This window comes from Notechis scutatus, chromosome 1, assembly GCF_049901735.1.
Source record: "Notechis scutatus isolate UNSWTSFEM ecotype Mainland chromosome 1, rNotScu1.2, whole genome shotgun sequence".
Lineage (NCBI taxonomy): Eukaryota > Metazoa > Chordata > Lepidosauria > Squamata > Elapidae > Notechis > Notechis scutatus.
In genome coordinates, this window is record NC_142009.1 from 123,184,710 (window position 1) to 123,199,111 (window position 14,402).

Sequence of the window (14,402 nt, forward strand, 5' to 3'; positions counted from 1 at the left end):
ATATACCACACATAGTGCTATCCTCTGAGAACTACTAGCCATGATGGTTGAAGCTAATATCTTTCTTTTCATTACATAAAAAGGTGGCATGTCAGATCATTGACATTGACTGCTAAAAATCATGAAGCCTAAAGAAGGCTTCAGTGCAATCCTCAAATATTTTATTAGCTAACAGACCTGTTATTTCTCTAGTCACCCAACGCAGGAAAGTCTTATTTATTTCTACAGTGCATGGCAAAATGCATGCAACTATTTCTTTAGCTTGGAATATATAAACTGATTTAACACTATTGCATCTAGTGGCAGCTGTTAAACACTTGTGGCTATCATCTGAAAGTAGATTGCTTCACCTGAAGTAACTTTTATATAGATTGTGATTATACAAGAAACTCAATGATATAGTTAGACCCTGCTAATAACCACTGTCTGCTTTAATTGTCATACATGATAAGGTCTTGGCTCCTGGCTTGAAAACTATTCAGCTAGAGAACTATTCAGCTTGAGCTAATTGTGGATTACATTGCAAATTGCTGTATGCTTGAGTTGTCCCTCTTCATTTCTCCACTTTTCTTTAATCAAAACTCATTCATGGGTAGGAGAAACACAAGATCATACAGGATCAAAAACTTTAGGTTTTTCCTTCCTTCCTCCTCCTCCTCCCCCCTCCCCCTCCCCCCCTCCTCCATCTTTCTTCTCAAAGTTCAGGTTATAAATGAAAACACTGAACCTTATTTTAGAAAATATTGTTCTCTCCTCTTCCATTTATTTAGAAATAACTATTTCTGCCCTAGTCTTAATATAAATATTTTATAAGCATGTCTTGTGGAACAATCCTTATTTAAATAATTCTGAAGCTCAAAATCCCCAGGTTTTCCAAGGTTGAAAGACAGTAGAATAATAATAAAAAAATCTGGAATCTAAAGCTTTGATTTGCACTATAACAATCCTGCTGACTTCAGATTCTGATTTACTCAGCCTTCAAATGAGATTTTGAAATTTAACATTATTATATATACAACAGAAGACAAATGAGTTTCCTCACAAGAAACATAACATTTGAAAAAAATGACTATTTCAAGATCGTAAACAGATAATAACTCACCCAGTTTTTCGTCTATTCTTTAACTATTCCCCTTATTGTACATTTAATTATGATTGCATATATGTATACTTAGCTTATAAAGACACGTAGTGTATAATATATTTAGCTTATTGCAGGATAGATATGAATGATGGTTACTAAGAGTTGCACCTTATGAAGGCACATAATGAAGAAAGATAACAGAAATACAGTGGTGTCCCTTCATTGATGTAATACCATCTGCCAGCAAAATGGACTGTTTTCTCCAGCCTCCCAATCCACATTTGATACAATCCTGAAATTATCTACAAACATTTGAGAGACATTCAGTAATGGAACATACAAGAAAGTTCAAACCAGAGAGGGCTGAGAGGATACCTGAAAATAAGCAGAAACTTATTTGTGGACCATAGAATGTAGGAGGCCCCTAATAAGTTACCATACATAGCTGGTAGAATAAGTTACCATACATGGCTGGTAGAATATTTCTGACTTGATAGACATAGGTTGTTGATAGATAGATGATAGATAGATAGATAGATAGATAGATAGATAGATAGATAGATAGATAGATAGATAGATAGATAGATAGATAACTACATACATACATACATACATACATACATACATACATACATACATACATACATACATACATGTATGTACATATGACACAGAATATAAGACAGACATGCATTTAGACCTTGATGGCTGGCCTATGGCAGAAATGGTGGGTAGATTGCATCAGGGAGGATAGGAAAGGCATGGGAACAGCATGGGATCAAGCCAAATGGAAATGGTTTTGTTGACAAGTAGATATAGGAATAATGCTAGGAAGCGGCAGAAGAAGCAAGCATAGATTGTTGACTCCTCCACTACAGGAAAATTAGAGATGCCATGGAAGAACATTCAAAGTCTAGATGGGTCTTCAGAATCAGGATAAGATTTGATTGCTCAGATGTTGCTTTTGTGCAAAGCCATGACTCCAGGTGCATTCTCATTAAGAATGGAGTACAGCACCTACTGTACACTTCTACCTGCCTTCCATGCAGCTCCTGAGGTTTCTTCAGTTAGCTTCAGAATTCCAGTTTGGAATGCAGTGACAATCCTAGTAGACAGTCTGGACTGGAGCCATTTTAAGATCTGTCTGGTCAGTCCTCTGCAGCTTTTCACTCATGCAGAGAAGGCAAGAGATGTGCTAACTAGCTTCTCTGTAGATCAGTCAACCAGTCCCTGCATTTTCTTTTTACACACTGTTTCCAGCTCACTACTCCCCTGCTTTTCCTTTGTGTCTGCATTTATGGATTCTTTTACTTCCTCCTGACAACACTAATGCAGACATTTTCCTTCTTCCTTCTTTATCATTGCTTTGACGTCGCAGCAATCAAAGCGATGGGTTGTGGTTTGTTCTTTTGCTCCTACTGAGAGTTGAGCTTCATGAAAATAAAATAGAAACATTCTAACATTGTAGCTTAAATATGTTTTTGCTTTAAAGGGAAGGGAAACTTTGCATTAGGAATGGAGAACCAAGGAAAGATGCTTTATCCAGTGTTGGCAGAAATGCAAAGGATGTGGAAATTATAAAGGTTGAATGGAAGGATGAAGATGTTTCATTCACTTAACAGGACATTGTAGGATCAACCTCAAGTTTATAAAAAAAATGGCCAGCAAAAAATATGGTAGGTCAGCAGCCCAACATGAAATGGCTGCATGGAATAGTAACCAGCTGCTGAGAAAGAGGGCAGGGCATGCATGAAGCCAATCAGAGCTGAGCCTGATACTAGAATGGAAGCTCTGGGGGGCTTAAGATGGCTTAGGTTAGAAAACAGCAATTCTGAACTGAAACTGGAAATAACATTTTTGAGTGCATTTGCAATGAGCTGGAACCAAAGAAGGGTTGCTTCATATATGATGGAGGAATGGAAATAGGTTGAAATTCACTATGCAGGTAGTCCTCATTTAGTGTCTACAATTGAGACTTGGTCATTAATCGAAGTGGTCCTAAAGTCACCCATAACTTGCTAAGCAAAAGCCACATCTGTGCTGATGATTTTACTTCAATTTCCTTTGCTTTACTGACCTGCACAGGTCATAAATGTAAGGATTAGTTTCTAAAATAACTTTTTCACCACCATCATAACTATGAACAGTCATTTAATGAGGCTGTCGCTATATAAGGGCTACCTGTATATAGCCTTCCAATGATGCATTGTATCAGTACACCTCTTGTATTTCTTTTTTTTTTTTTTGAAACAAATTTTATTAATTTTAAAGACAAACAAAGCATCATTAGACATTAAAGACATTAAACCTCTTTCCATTATAAATTTTTACAAGGCAGATAAAACATTATTTTATACAATATAATTCTAATATATCCCATTTCCACTTAAATATTTTTAGCAAATTTCTCATTATTTCTCTTTGCTCTTATTCAATTACATTTCTTCTATATTTATCCATTTTATACTCATCATATTCATATTTCCCTCTGCCTTGTTTACAAATATTCTTCTCGCTTTCTCCCAAGGTTTTATTAAATCTCAATCAAACATACACACACAAAACACAAAAACATAAAACTTCTTTTTAAAAAGTAGCTTGGCCCCGGATTACCTCTCTTTGTATGGACTTCAATTAAATTCATGTTCAACTTATATGCCATTACCTATCTTATTACCCTTCTATATCTTCATTATAACTTCTCCCCGCTTTCCACTCTTCTTAATTCTATTTTTATTTATTTCATCTTAATTTAAATCATTATATTTGTATCTTTTGTCCATTCTTTTCCAATTATCCATTTATCTCATTCATATTAGAAAAAAAAATTCTCCTGAAATCACTAATCGAAGTATGATGCCTTTCCATCGCTCCCCAAATTAACATTTAAGGTAACACCTAGTTCCCTATCTAATTCTGCTTAGTACATTCTACTTACTAAAATAGTAAATCCATGAAGTAATTAAATATATAATTAAACATTAAGTCTCATAGCATTCCAATTATCTATCTCAAAAACAAATACCATAATAATAAGTTCATACACACATCCACACAATAGTCAATTAAACTCTATACTTAAACTAAGTATTTTAAACATTCCTTTTAATATTTTATTAAATCTTAAAATCTATCATTATTAAACCTTTAATGTTTTAATCTTTACTTAAATCTTATAAAATTCTAATTTTCTATTTCTAATACAAATACTACAATACTATCATATACCTTGCAGAAACATTTTGGAACAAAGTTATGCATTACCCATTATCCCTAAAAAAGATTTATTTTCCACATCTTGTTTCATACCTTTGTGGCTTTCCCCCTTCTTCCTTCCTATCTTATCCCATCTGGTCTTTTTACCCCCTTAGCTTCCCCTCTCTGTTGTATTTCTCTTTTCTTTTGCCTTCTAACATTGTATTGATTTTGCATCTTATTTTTCTCTTTCTTGGATGTTTTTTAAGTCTTATGTCCTTTTTAATCAACTTTGTAAACTCGTTAAAGATGGCTTCTTCTTCTTCTTCTTCTTCTTCTTCTTCTTCTTCTTCTTCTTCCTCCTCCTCCTCCTCCTCCTCCTCCTCCTCCTCCTCCTCCTCCATTAATTGCTGTGTTTGTTGATAAGTGGCAAGCGCCATTTCTAAAAAGCGAAAAATTTCTCTCACACCGTCTTTACCTTCTTTCTTTATTTTACCATATTCCTCTCTCAGTTCATCAACAGATAAAGCCATTATAAACCTTTTCTTCTTCTTTTTTCTCTTCTTCTTCTTTCGTAAAACAACCAAGATAATTCAAAGCTTGAAACAATTCCCCAAAATCCCAAAGTCATCAAACAATCCAAACAGAGCACAAAGTTTTTCACACTTTTTCTTCCTTGGCAAGGGAAAAAAAAACCCAATCTGTATTTTAAAGTCTTATTGCAATTAACTTCCAATCTCAAAATCTTCCAGGCATCTCCTCCAACAAAATCTTAATAAAAATTTTCCTTTTGTCCTCTCCCTTCCCACTTATAACAGAAAGCTTTAAATTTTTACCTTCTGTAAAATAGCAGGATTTTCAATATCCATTTGTTAAATCCATGTGGAAGGAGAGTAAACTTTCTCTTTAAGCACTTTCACTGCCGCTTGTAAATCTCTTCTGGAAACAAAGTATCTTTCAAAAAATCAGGATTTTCAGGATAATACTTGTATCTTATAGTCCCAGTTCAGCCAAAAAACTTTCGTTTCAAAACTTTCTCCTTCTTCCTCCAGCACAATCTTGTCCAGCTGTCAGTTTCTTTGTGGCGGCCATTGCTGACCGCCGCTCCACCGCCTGAGAAAGAGGGTTAAGCCAGGTGGGGAAGGGGTCTGCGAAAACCCCAACCCCTGTCCGGATCCCTCCTATCTTCGGCTGCCTTAGCCTCCAAACCTTAGCCTCCAAACCCGTCCGGATCGGAGGCACCAAGACGGCTAGCGCAACAGAGATCACGCAGGATCGCGAATCCCTGCCGCTGCCGAAGCCGACAAACCGGAAGATCCAGTACACCTCTTGTATTTCTCACTACTTAAAGAAGAGGAAAAGGAGGAGGCAGTGGCCTAGTCAAAAGGTGTAAAGTCTAAGTACAAGAGAGGGGAAAGTTCATATTCTCTCACTCATATAGCAACAGCATTTAGATTTATATACTGCTTTATGGTGCTCTAAGCGGTTTACAGAGTCTACATATTGTTCCCAACAGTCTGGATCAATTTTACCCTCCTCAAAAGAATGGAAGGCTGAGTCAACCTGGAGCCTGGTGGGATTTGAACTGCCAAATTGCAGGCAGGCAGCAGAAGTAGCTTGCAGTACTGCACTCTAACCACTGAGCCACCAAGGCTCAATATACCTGTTAAACATGAGGCAGTCACCATATGATGCAAATAGAGCGGGTATGTTAATCAACAGGTATGGATACCTCCATATAGCTGCCTTTGTTCATTAAGACACCCATGTCACATGTAATCAGAGGTAGTTCTTTGTTCTATGTCCTTGATGAGGATCCTAAGGTCACATGAGCAACAGGGGAAAAAAGTGAAATGATATTTTTAAATATAAGGAAACACAAAGAACATTTAATATGCTTATGGAATATTTTTACTTTTTTGTTATTTTTCCTAAAGCAAGAAAATGACTTTATTATTCTATGATTCTGTGATTTTGATGCATAGAATCTTTATTCACAGTTGATATATTTTGCTTTATTTTAAAAAAATAAAAAATTAACACAGAAAATTAATAAGAACTAATACAAACTTTAAAAAGAAAAAGAAAAAAGAGATGAATGTAGACAATATATTTTCTGTAATTAATTTAGCCATCACTTCAAATTCCATTATATTCATCAACTATTCCTCCATTAAAGTTAAGGTCAGATTTTTCCACTTTTGCACTGCACTTGTCATATATAAAAGCAAAGTTCCATGACTTTTTCCATCTGTTCATTAATCCCAGAAGAAAAAATATTTTCTAGCTTCAATTGTATGTTAATCTTGAAAATTTTCTGCATTAAACTTTTTGTCTTTTTTATACGTCCATTCAAGATGATAAAATGTCTCTTTGTATTTTTTTTTAAATTCCAGCATACATTTAAAGTCCTTTTATACATTCTAGACTATTTTTCTGGTGATATATATCAACAATACATCACTTTACAGACATTATCTTAAGGATTATAATATAATATAAATATAATATAATATAATTATCTTAAGGATTATAATATAATATAAACTCACTCATTTCAAACACTTACACTTGTTCTGTTTGTATATTTATTTATTTTATTTTATTTCGTTTTTCAATTGCTTACAAGATAATAGGTATAAGTAAAAACATAGTTATGAATACATGGATACATATAAGAAAAATAAAAGAAACAATAGGACAGGGATGGTAGGCACGTTGGTGCGCTTATGCACGCCCACTACAGACCTCTTAGGAAAGGGGTGAGGTCAAAAGTAGAAAGTCTAAGGTTAAAGTTTTTGGGGTTTGGGGAAGAAACCACAGAGTCAGGTAAAGTATTCCAGACATTGACCTGTTGCTGAAGTCGTATTTCCTGCAATCAAGTTTGGTGTGATTAACCTTGAGTTTGTATCTATTGTTTGCTCTTGTATTGTTATGGTTGAAGCTGAAGTATTCATTGATAGGTAGGTCATTGCAATGTATGATTTTATATACTATACTTAGGTCGGACCGAAGGCAGAGTAGTTCTAGGTTTTCTAGGTCTAGAATTTCGAGTCTGGTGGCATAAGGTATTCTGCAATGAGTAGAGGAGGGGAGAACTCTTCTTGTGAAATATTTCTGGACTTTCTCAACTGTGTTAATATCAGATACCTAATGTAGGTTCCAGACTGATGAGCTGTATTCGAGTATTGGTCTAGCAAATGATTTGTATGCTTTAGTTAGTAGTGTAATATTACCAGAGAAAAAGCTACGTAAGATTAGGTTAACAACTCTTAATGCCTTTTTGGCTATGTAGTTGCAGTGGGTTCTAGCACTTAGATCATTAGAGATGAGTACTCCAAGATCCTTGACAGAGTTTGGATCATCAACAAGGTCTTGATTATTCAGCCTGTATTTTATTTTCTGATTTTTTTGCCAATATGTAAGACAGAGCATTTATTTGTTGAGATTTGAAGTTGCCATTTGTTTGACCATTCTGATACATAGTCAAGGTCTTTTTGAAGGGTAGCAGTATTGTCTGTGGTGTTGAATAGCTTTACATTGTCAGTGAAGAGAACACAGTTGCTCTTAATATGATCACAGAGGTCATTTATGTAGAGTATGAAGAGAGTTGGTCCTAGAACACTGCCTTGGGGGGACAGCACTGTTGACAGGTACAGAATTTGATAGGACACTCCCAATTTTGACCATTTGTTGCCTGTTTGACAGGAATGCTTCTATCCAGTTATGCAGGTGTCCAAAGATACCATAAGATTTTAGTTTTAGGAATAGTTTGTTTGTAACCCCTGAATCAAAAGCTTTACAGAAGTCTATGTAGATTGCGTCTATTGCTTTGCCCTGGTTGAGTTGTGTAGTCCATATGTTTTTGCAGAGTAAGAGTTGCAGATTGCAGGATAGTTTTTTTTTTCTGAAACCAAATTGTTTATTAGAGAGTAGGTTGTTTGTCTCTAAGTGGAGTATAATGGATTGGTTAATAATTGATTCCATGACTTTACAGGTGACACAGCATAAAGAGATTGGTCCGTAATTTTCAACTAGGCTGGGGTCTCCCTTTTTGAAGATGGGGATGACTGTGGCTTGTGACCATAGTTTTGGCAAGGACCTGGTCCTGAAAGATTTTTGAAAGATTATGTTTAGAGGTTTGGCAATGGCAGTGGATAGCTTTTTAAAGAAGTAGGCACATATTCCATCTGGTCCAATAGATAGAGATGGTTTTAGATTGTGTAGTGCTTTTTCAACATTGTCTACTGTAAAATAGATCATTGTAGTTGTCTGTGGTTCGACTAGGAAATACTGGGCATGATCCATTGCTGTTTACAAATACTGAGCCAAAGAATGTGTTAAAGAGGTTGGCTTTAATAGTGTCATCATTGCAGTCTTTACCATTAGGTCCTTTCAGGGGTGGGTGGACCTTGAGTCTGTTAGTTTGTTGTTTACAAAATTGTAGAAAGCATGGGTGGAATTGGTGCGTAGAAGGTTTTCCTCTTGTTTAATGTGACCAGACTTGTTTTTTCTGCCAAAGTGATCTCTTTTTGGATTGAAGCTTCCTTATTGTTATGGGTAATTTGTTTTTTCTGGTTTTGGGAGTTGTTATTGGTACATATAGTTTGATGGCTCTTTTGATTTCTAGTAAGGATATGTTGTAATGGTCTTCAACAGTATTGCATACAGTGAATAGAAATTGCCAATCAAGGGAAGAGAAACCGTTGATTATAAGATCATAGTTGCCTTTTTTGAAGTTATAATTGGGGATTTTGTCATTGTGATGATTTTTGTGTGGACGTATGTTGAGACAAAAGTCAATCATGTTGTGGTCACTGTTGGAAAAGGGTTCTTTAATTTGTATTCCATAAATTGAATTCAAACTATTGCAGAAGATGAGATCGAGGCAGTTGTTAAGTCTAGTATTGTTGGTGTCTAGTTGTTCCAGTCCCAGGTTTGTTACAGCATTGTAGAAGGTTTCATGTATGGGTTCAGTTTTACATTTGTTTAGGGTCCAGTTAATGTGAGGTAGATTGAAGTCACCAAGAAAGATAAAAGTGTGTGGGCAGGATGTTGCCCATGTTAGTTGTGAATTTAGCTTGTTTACATGTTCGATGTCATTATCAGGGGCTCTGTAATATAGTAAGAATCGAAATGTGATATTTAAGGACAGTTCACAAATGATGGTCTCAGGAAGAGGAAGCTCTTGGGTAACTTGATTGTTTTTTAGATGTAAGGACTTTTTATAGAAGATAGCAACACCACCTCCTCTACGGATTTCACAATCTGATCGGTAAACATGATAAGTCTCTTACTGTGGTAATGGAGTCAGGAAGAGATGCATTGAGCCATGTTTCACAGACAAATATGATGTCGAATTTAGCCATATTTAGTAAGAGGAGAAATTCAGGTATTTTATTCACAAGGCTCTTACTGTGGTAATGGAGTCAGGAAGAGATGCATTGAGCCATGTTTCACAGACAAATATGATGTCGAATTTAGCCATATTTAGTAAGAGGAGAAATTCAGGTATTTTATTCACAAGGCTTCTTGCATTGAGTAGCTTGCATTGAAGGCCAGTTGTAGTTGGAATTGAGGTAGTTAGGGGCATGCGTGCCTAGTTTTGAGTGATGGTGTGTTTGATGAGGTAGGGTTGGATGTGGAGTTGTGGGTTGTGTGACTTACTTTTGATACAATCAGTGCAGTAGTCAATGTAGAGATCCTTCTCTCCATTGTCTAGACATCTTTTGAGTTCCTTGCGGAGTTCATGGGAGCAGATTCTTTGCAGTATGGATAAGTCTGGTCTTGAGCAAAGTTTTTTGTGGTTGGGATTGGTTTTTGCAATGGCGTGTATTGTATGAATGAATATGCGTTTGCTGGACTCATTTTTGCAAACAACTCTACAAAATTTTGGGGCCACTGAGCCATCATTGTCTTTGGACTCTGGGCCATCTCTGGTTATTTCAATGATATCTTCAGGAGAGATGTTTGTTGTATTTGAGTTGCTTATGATATTACGAACTTTGGTGATGTCATCTGATTCGTTGGTGTCTTCAAGACCAAATAAGATGGCATTTGGATGTTTCTGATCATGTTCAATGGTTTCTCTGATGAGTAAGGAGATATCATTTGTGGAATTATTTGATGGGATAGTAATTATTTGTGGTTGTGGATTGGTGGTTATTTTTGGTTGTAGTTGTGATTGTAGTTGAGGTAGTAGTTGTGGTAGTGGTTGTTGGGTTGGGATTTGATTTTGAGCTGATAGGTAGTCACTTATCAGTGCTATTTTTTTTCCAAGAGAAATTAGGCTTTCTTGTATAACTGTTTCAAAAATGTGTTGCTAAGCATTTTTCTATTGAGTGCATGAGTGATTCTATGCTATCAACTCTGTCAGGCAGGGTACTTGGTTTGTTTAGCTTAGAAAAACATGATAGATATAGACAAGGGAATTTATCTGATGCTTTTAGGAGATCAGCTACGTCTTTAATTAAGTTTAAGCAGGCAAGGTGGGCTTGATTGTCACATAGGTAGCATTTGATGTTATTTTTGCTTTCATCTTAAGACATCTGAAGCATGTACAGGAATCTGGGAAGTCATTGGTAGAGATATTATTTTTTGTTGTTGTTTGGTAGTGGAGGATTTGGAGTTTCTGGAGTTTCTGGCTGGCATGGTCAATGACAATAGTACACTAAACAATTACAATAGCTAATTAATGTGGTAAGTAGACAGTTACTTAATGAATGTTAGTAATTAATAAATGTTAATTGATAAATTAGAGAACAAATCAAAAGTAAGGTTACTTATTACTAAAAATCAATCAATCAACTTATTACTATGAATCAATCAATCAATCAATAGACTAGATAATCAATGATACAGTATTAAATCTCTATCAGTTCAATGAATCAGTGAATTCGTGGTTATTTAACAATTGATTATTATACTATTATATGATAAATCAATAATTATAGACAAAGCATTTTCTATAAATATTTGGTCTTGAGGTATTGGAGGTTTGTTGTGTAAAGTTCCTTTGTTTTTCCTTAAAGCCACGTTTTTTTGTTTTTGTTTTGTTTTTGTTTTAAAGAGGAAGCATTGCTGTATGATAGATTTGAATGAAGAAGATTTGAATGAGCTCACCAATCATCTACTTTGGAGTTTGGAACGGATGATATTTGGGTCTAGTGGAGGTTGTCCAATCAGCTGAGTGGGAATTTAAATTCAGGCTGACTAATCAGCTGGCTGATTTAAATGGAGCTGGGTGATTTATATGGAGTCTATCAATTCTCCATGAGTCTCCTTTGTTCTCCCCAATTGGTGGCCGTTTAGAATTATTTTGGGTGATTTGATTTAAATGGACACTGTAAACATCATTCCAGTTCTTCCATCATCGGAATTCACAATCAATCTCAGTTTCAAAAGGCAGTTTTCCTGAATAAAAACCTTCTTCACACCTCTTCTTCTTGTCTAGTCCCCCCATTTTTTCCTCCTTTAATCACTCTTTTCTCAAGCTGCCATTTAACTTCCAGAGTTAGAGGGTAAAAACATAAATTTAGCCACTGCCGCTTAATCTCCACACTCACCCCTTCCACGCTGGAGTCTTTGCTTTTAAGTTGTTTCTGACTCGGGTCCACAGTGAATCTTCAAGCCTTTGACCAGCTCCTTCCTCCAACTGAAAAATGCACTGCTGATCTATAAGGAGCTGGGGGAGACACTCACCCAGAGTTGGGTAGCTTCTAAGCTTGCAGTCCTTGACGGCTGTTGCTGCAAACCCACAACTCATTCGTTCCCTGCATCAGCTTCCCTCTCCCGAGACCAGGCAGATTCTTTAGACCAGGTAGCTTCTTTTCACTAGGCAGCTTTTTCCTCTCCAGGCAGCTGAAAGGGAAGCTGCTCAAGATGGGATTCCTGGACCCTGGTGGGAGCCCCTCACTCCAGATCAGCTGGCTGCCTTTGTCCGAATCCTTACACTGCTACTTTGTAGATCCCTAGGACCTAATCTATGTATTTTTGTTACTTTTGTTACTTCTACTCCTGTCTCTGAATTTAGTTACTGGTACTTTTCTCTCCTTCAGGCTCCCAGGGGCGTGACTAAGCATCTACCTTGGTCGCCATCTTCCTTCGTCCTCCGTCCTATATTGAAACCATTTTTGCCCATTTTATCATTCTTTGACTTGTGCTTCTGTTTCATATTTCAATAAAGTTTATGCATTTTAGCAATTATACTTTTCCATTGCAGATCTACAATGTTGAAAACCATACATTCTTTTATCTATTTAATTTTTTTATAACAATTGTTCATAGGCAAACCATTGAAAATATATCCATCTACTACTAAACCTTCTCTTGGTTTTATTTTACATTCCCCTTGAAAAAAAGATAATATCTTATGGTAGATTAACTGTTTAGGTTATTAATAGGTGTATTTATCATTTCTCCTCTATATTATATTTCTTATGCTGAGAATCACTGAGGCGTTTTCAGCACAACTTGGATTTATATCTATTCCTCTTCCTTTGGAGATGTCTAATCCATCATTGATCCCCAATGGAAGTCCGGAACCAAAAAATATTTCTTGAAAAGTTCAGTGGCTTAATCTGTGCTATGTGATGATTTTTAGCCAATTTAACAAATTAATTTTCTTGCTTCATAGAAATGTTATTACAATTCAAAATATAAAAACAAGCTTAATCTTTAGTTTCTTCACATAATGTCCTAGAACGTGGTTTAATTCTTTGCTCCTTCTCACCAAATTCTTCAAAATGTTACAAAACAGACTCTTTTGTAAATCTTATATAGGAAAAATTATCCAGACCACTCTTTTAGTTTGGTACTTTTAATTATGAAGACATCAGCTGGTTCCATTTGTATATTCAGTGTCACATCTTTTTCAATATCATTCTTGTAGCCTATCACTTAAATTTGACACATTAATTTGATTAGACATAGTTGAAGGATATTTTTCAACAATGCATTGAGAAGTTAATTTTAGGAGTGTCTACGTCTATGGATAGACTATGTTGAAAAAAGGTGTTATGGAAGAGGAATAAGTTTTATTGGACAAGATTGAAACTGATCTGAAAGTGGAGTTTAACAAATTTATTTTTTTAACATCATGTACATCTTTTTTTTACAGTGAAGTAGGAATTGGAAATTGGCACTTGGGATTTATTTCTGTTAGAAAAACTTATTCTTGTTAGGTATTTATTTTCATGGGCCTCACAGAGCAATCAGAATTCTTTCATCTAAATCAGTATTAATTTACCACCCTTTATTGTATGGATAAATTCTTTGTTTCTTAGTTTCTGATCTTTTCAGAACTTATGTCAAGGTCATGACAGATATTACTAGATGCAGACCTCAAGACATAACATTTTCTTCTCATAAAATCTACTTTTTTAGGGCTGCACTTTCTATTCAGCAAAGCTCTATCACAGAGATGGAATTTAGTGATTGGACTTCATTTCCTAACAGAGCTGAATAAATGAGTGTGAACCTGCAACAGGAAGAAAATGAAATAAAAGACCTTATGGCTGAAAGGTTTCAATCTCTTTTTACTGGCATGGGGAAAATGATTTGATTTTCCATGCCTAGACAAGACTCTAAGTTTCACTCCGTATATCATAAGCTAAAGAAAAAAGTAGAATGCAGGCAATGAATTGATGCTATTGTTAGAAGAAATTTAGCAGCAAACCTGCCCAACTCTGTGTCCACTGTTAGAAAAAGCTATGAAGGTACAGTAGGAATTTTTTTCTCACAGCTTCCAAAATTTGTAAGAAATCTGGCAACCCATGAAGCCTTCCCTTCCTTTATCTGGAAAGAGTTAATCAAAACAGCCACATTTTAATCACCACTCCTAGTTACAGAGCTCTGTGTATCAAGAATTCTGATATGTCAAGATTCTTCATTGTATGAATTTTGTAAGGAAACTGTCAAGGATATTCTACTCTTATATGCCACTATTTTAAGTGTTTCATTCAGAGAATTATTTTATTTTAAGGCATGTGATTATTATGAATCAGTCTAATAATTCTTCTGCAGAGATGGAGGTAAAAAACTGTATTCGTCTTTGATTGGGGAAGATTCAGATTGGTCTGACCTTGAAAAATATTCCAGAATTCTCCTATCTGCTCATAATGCA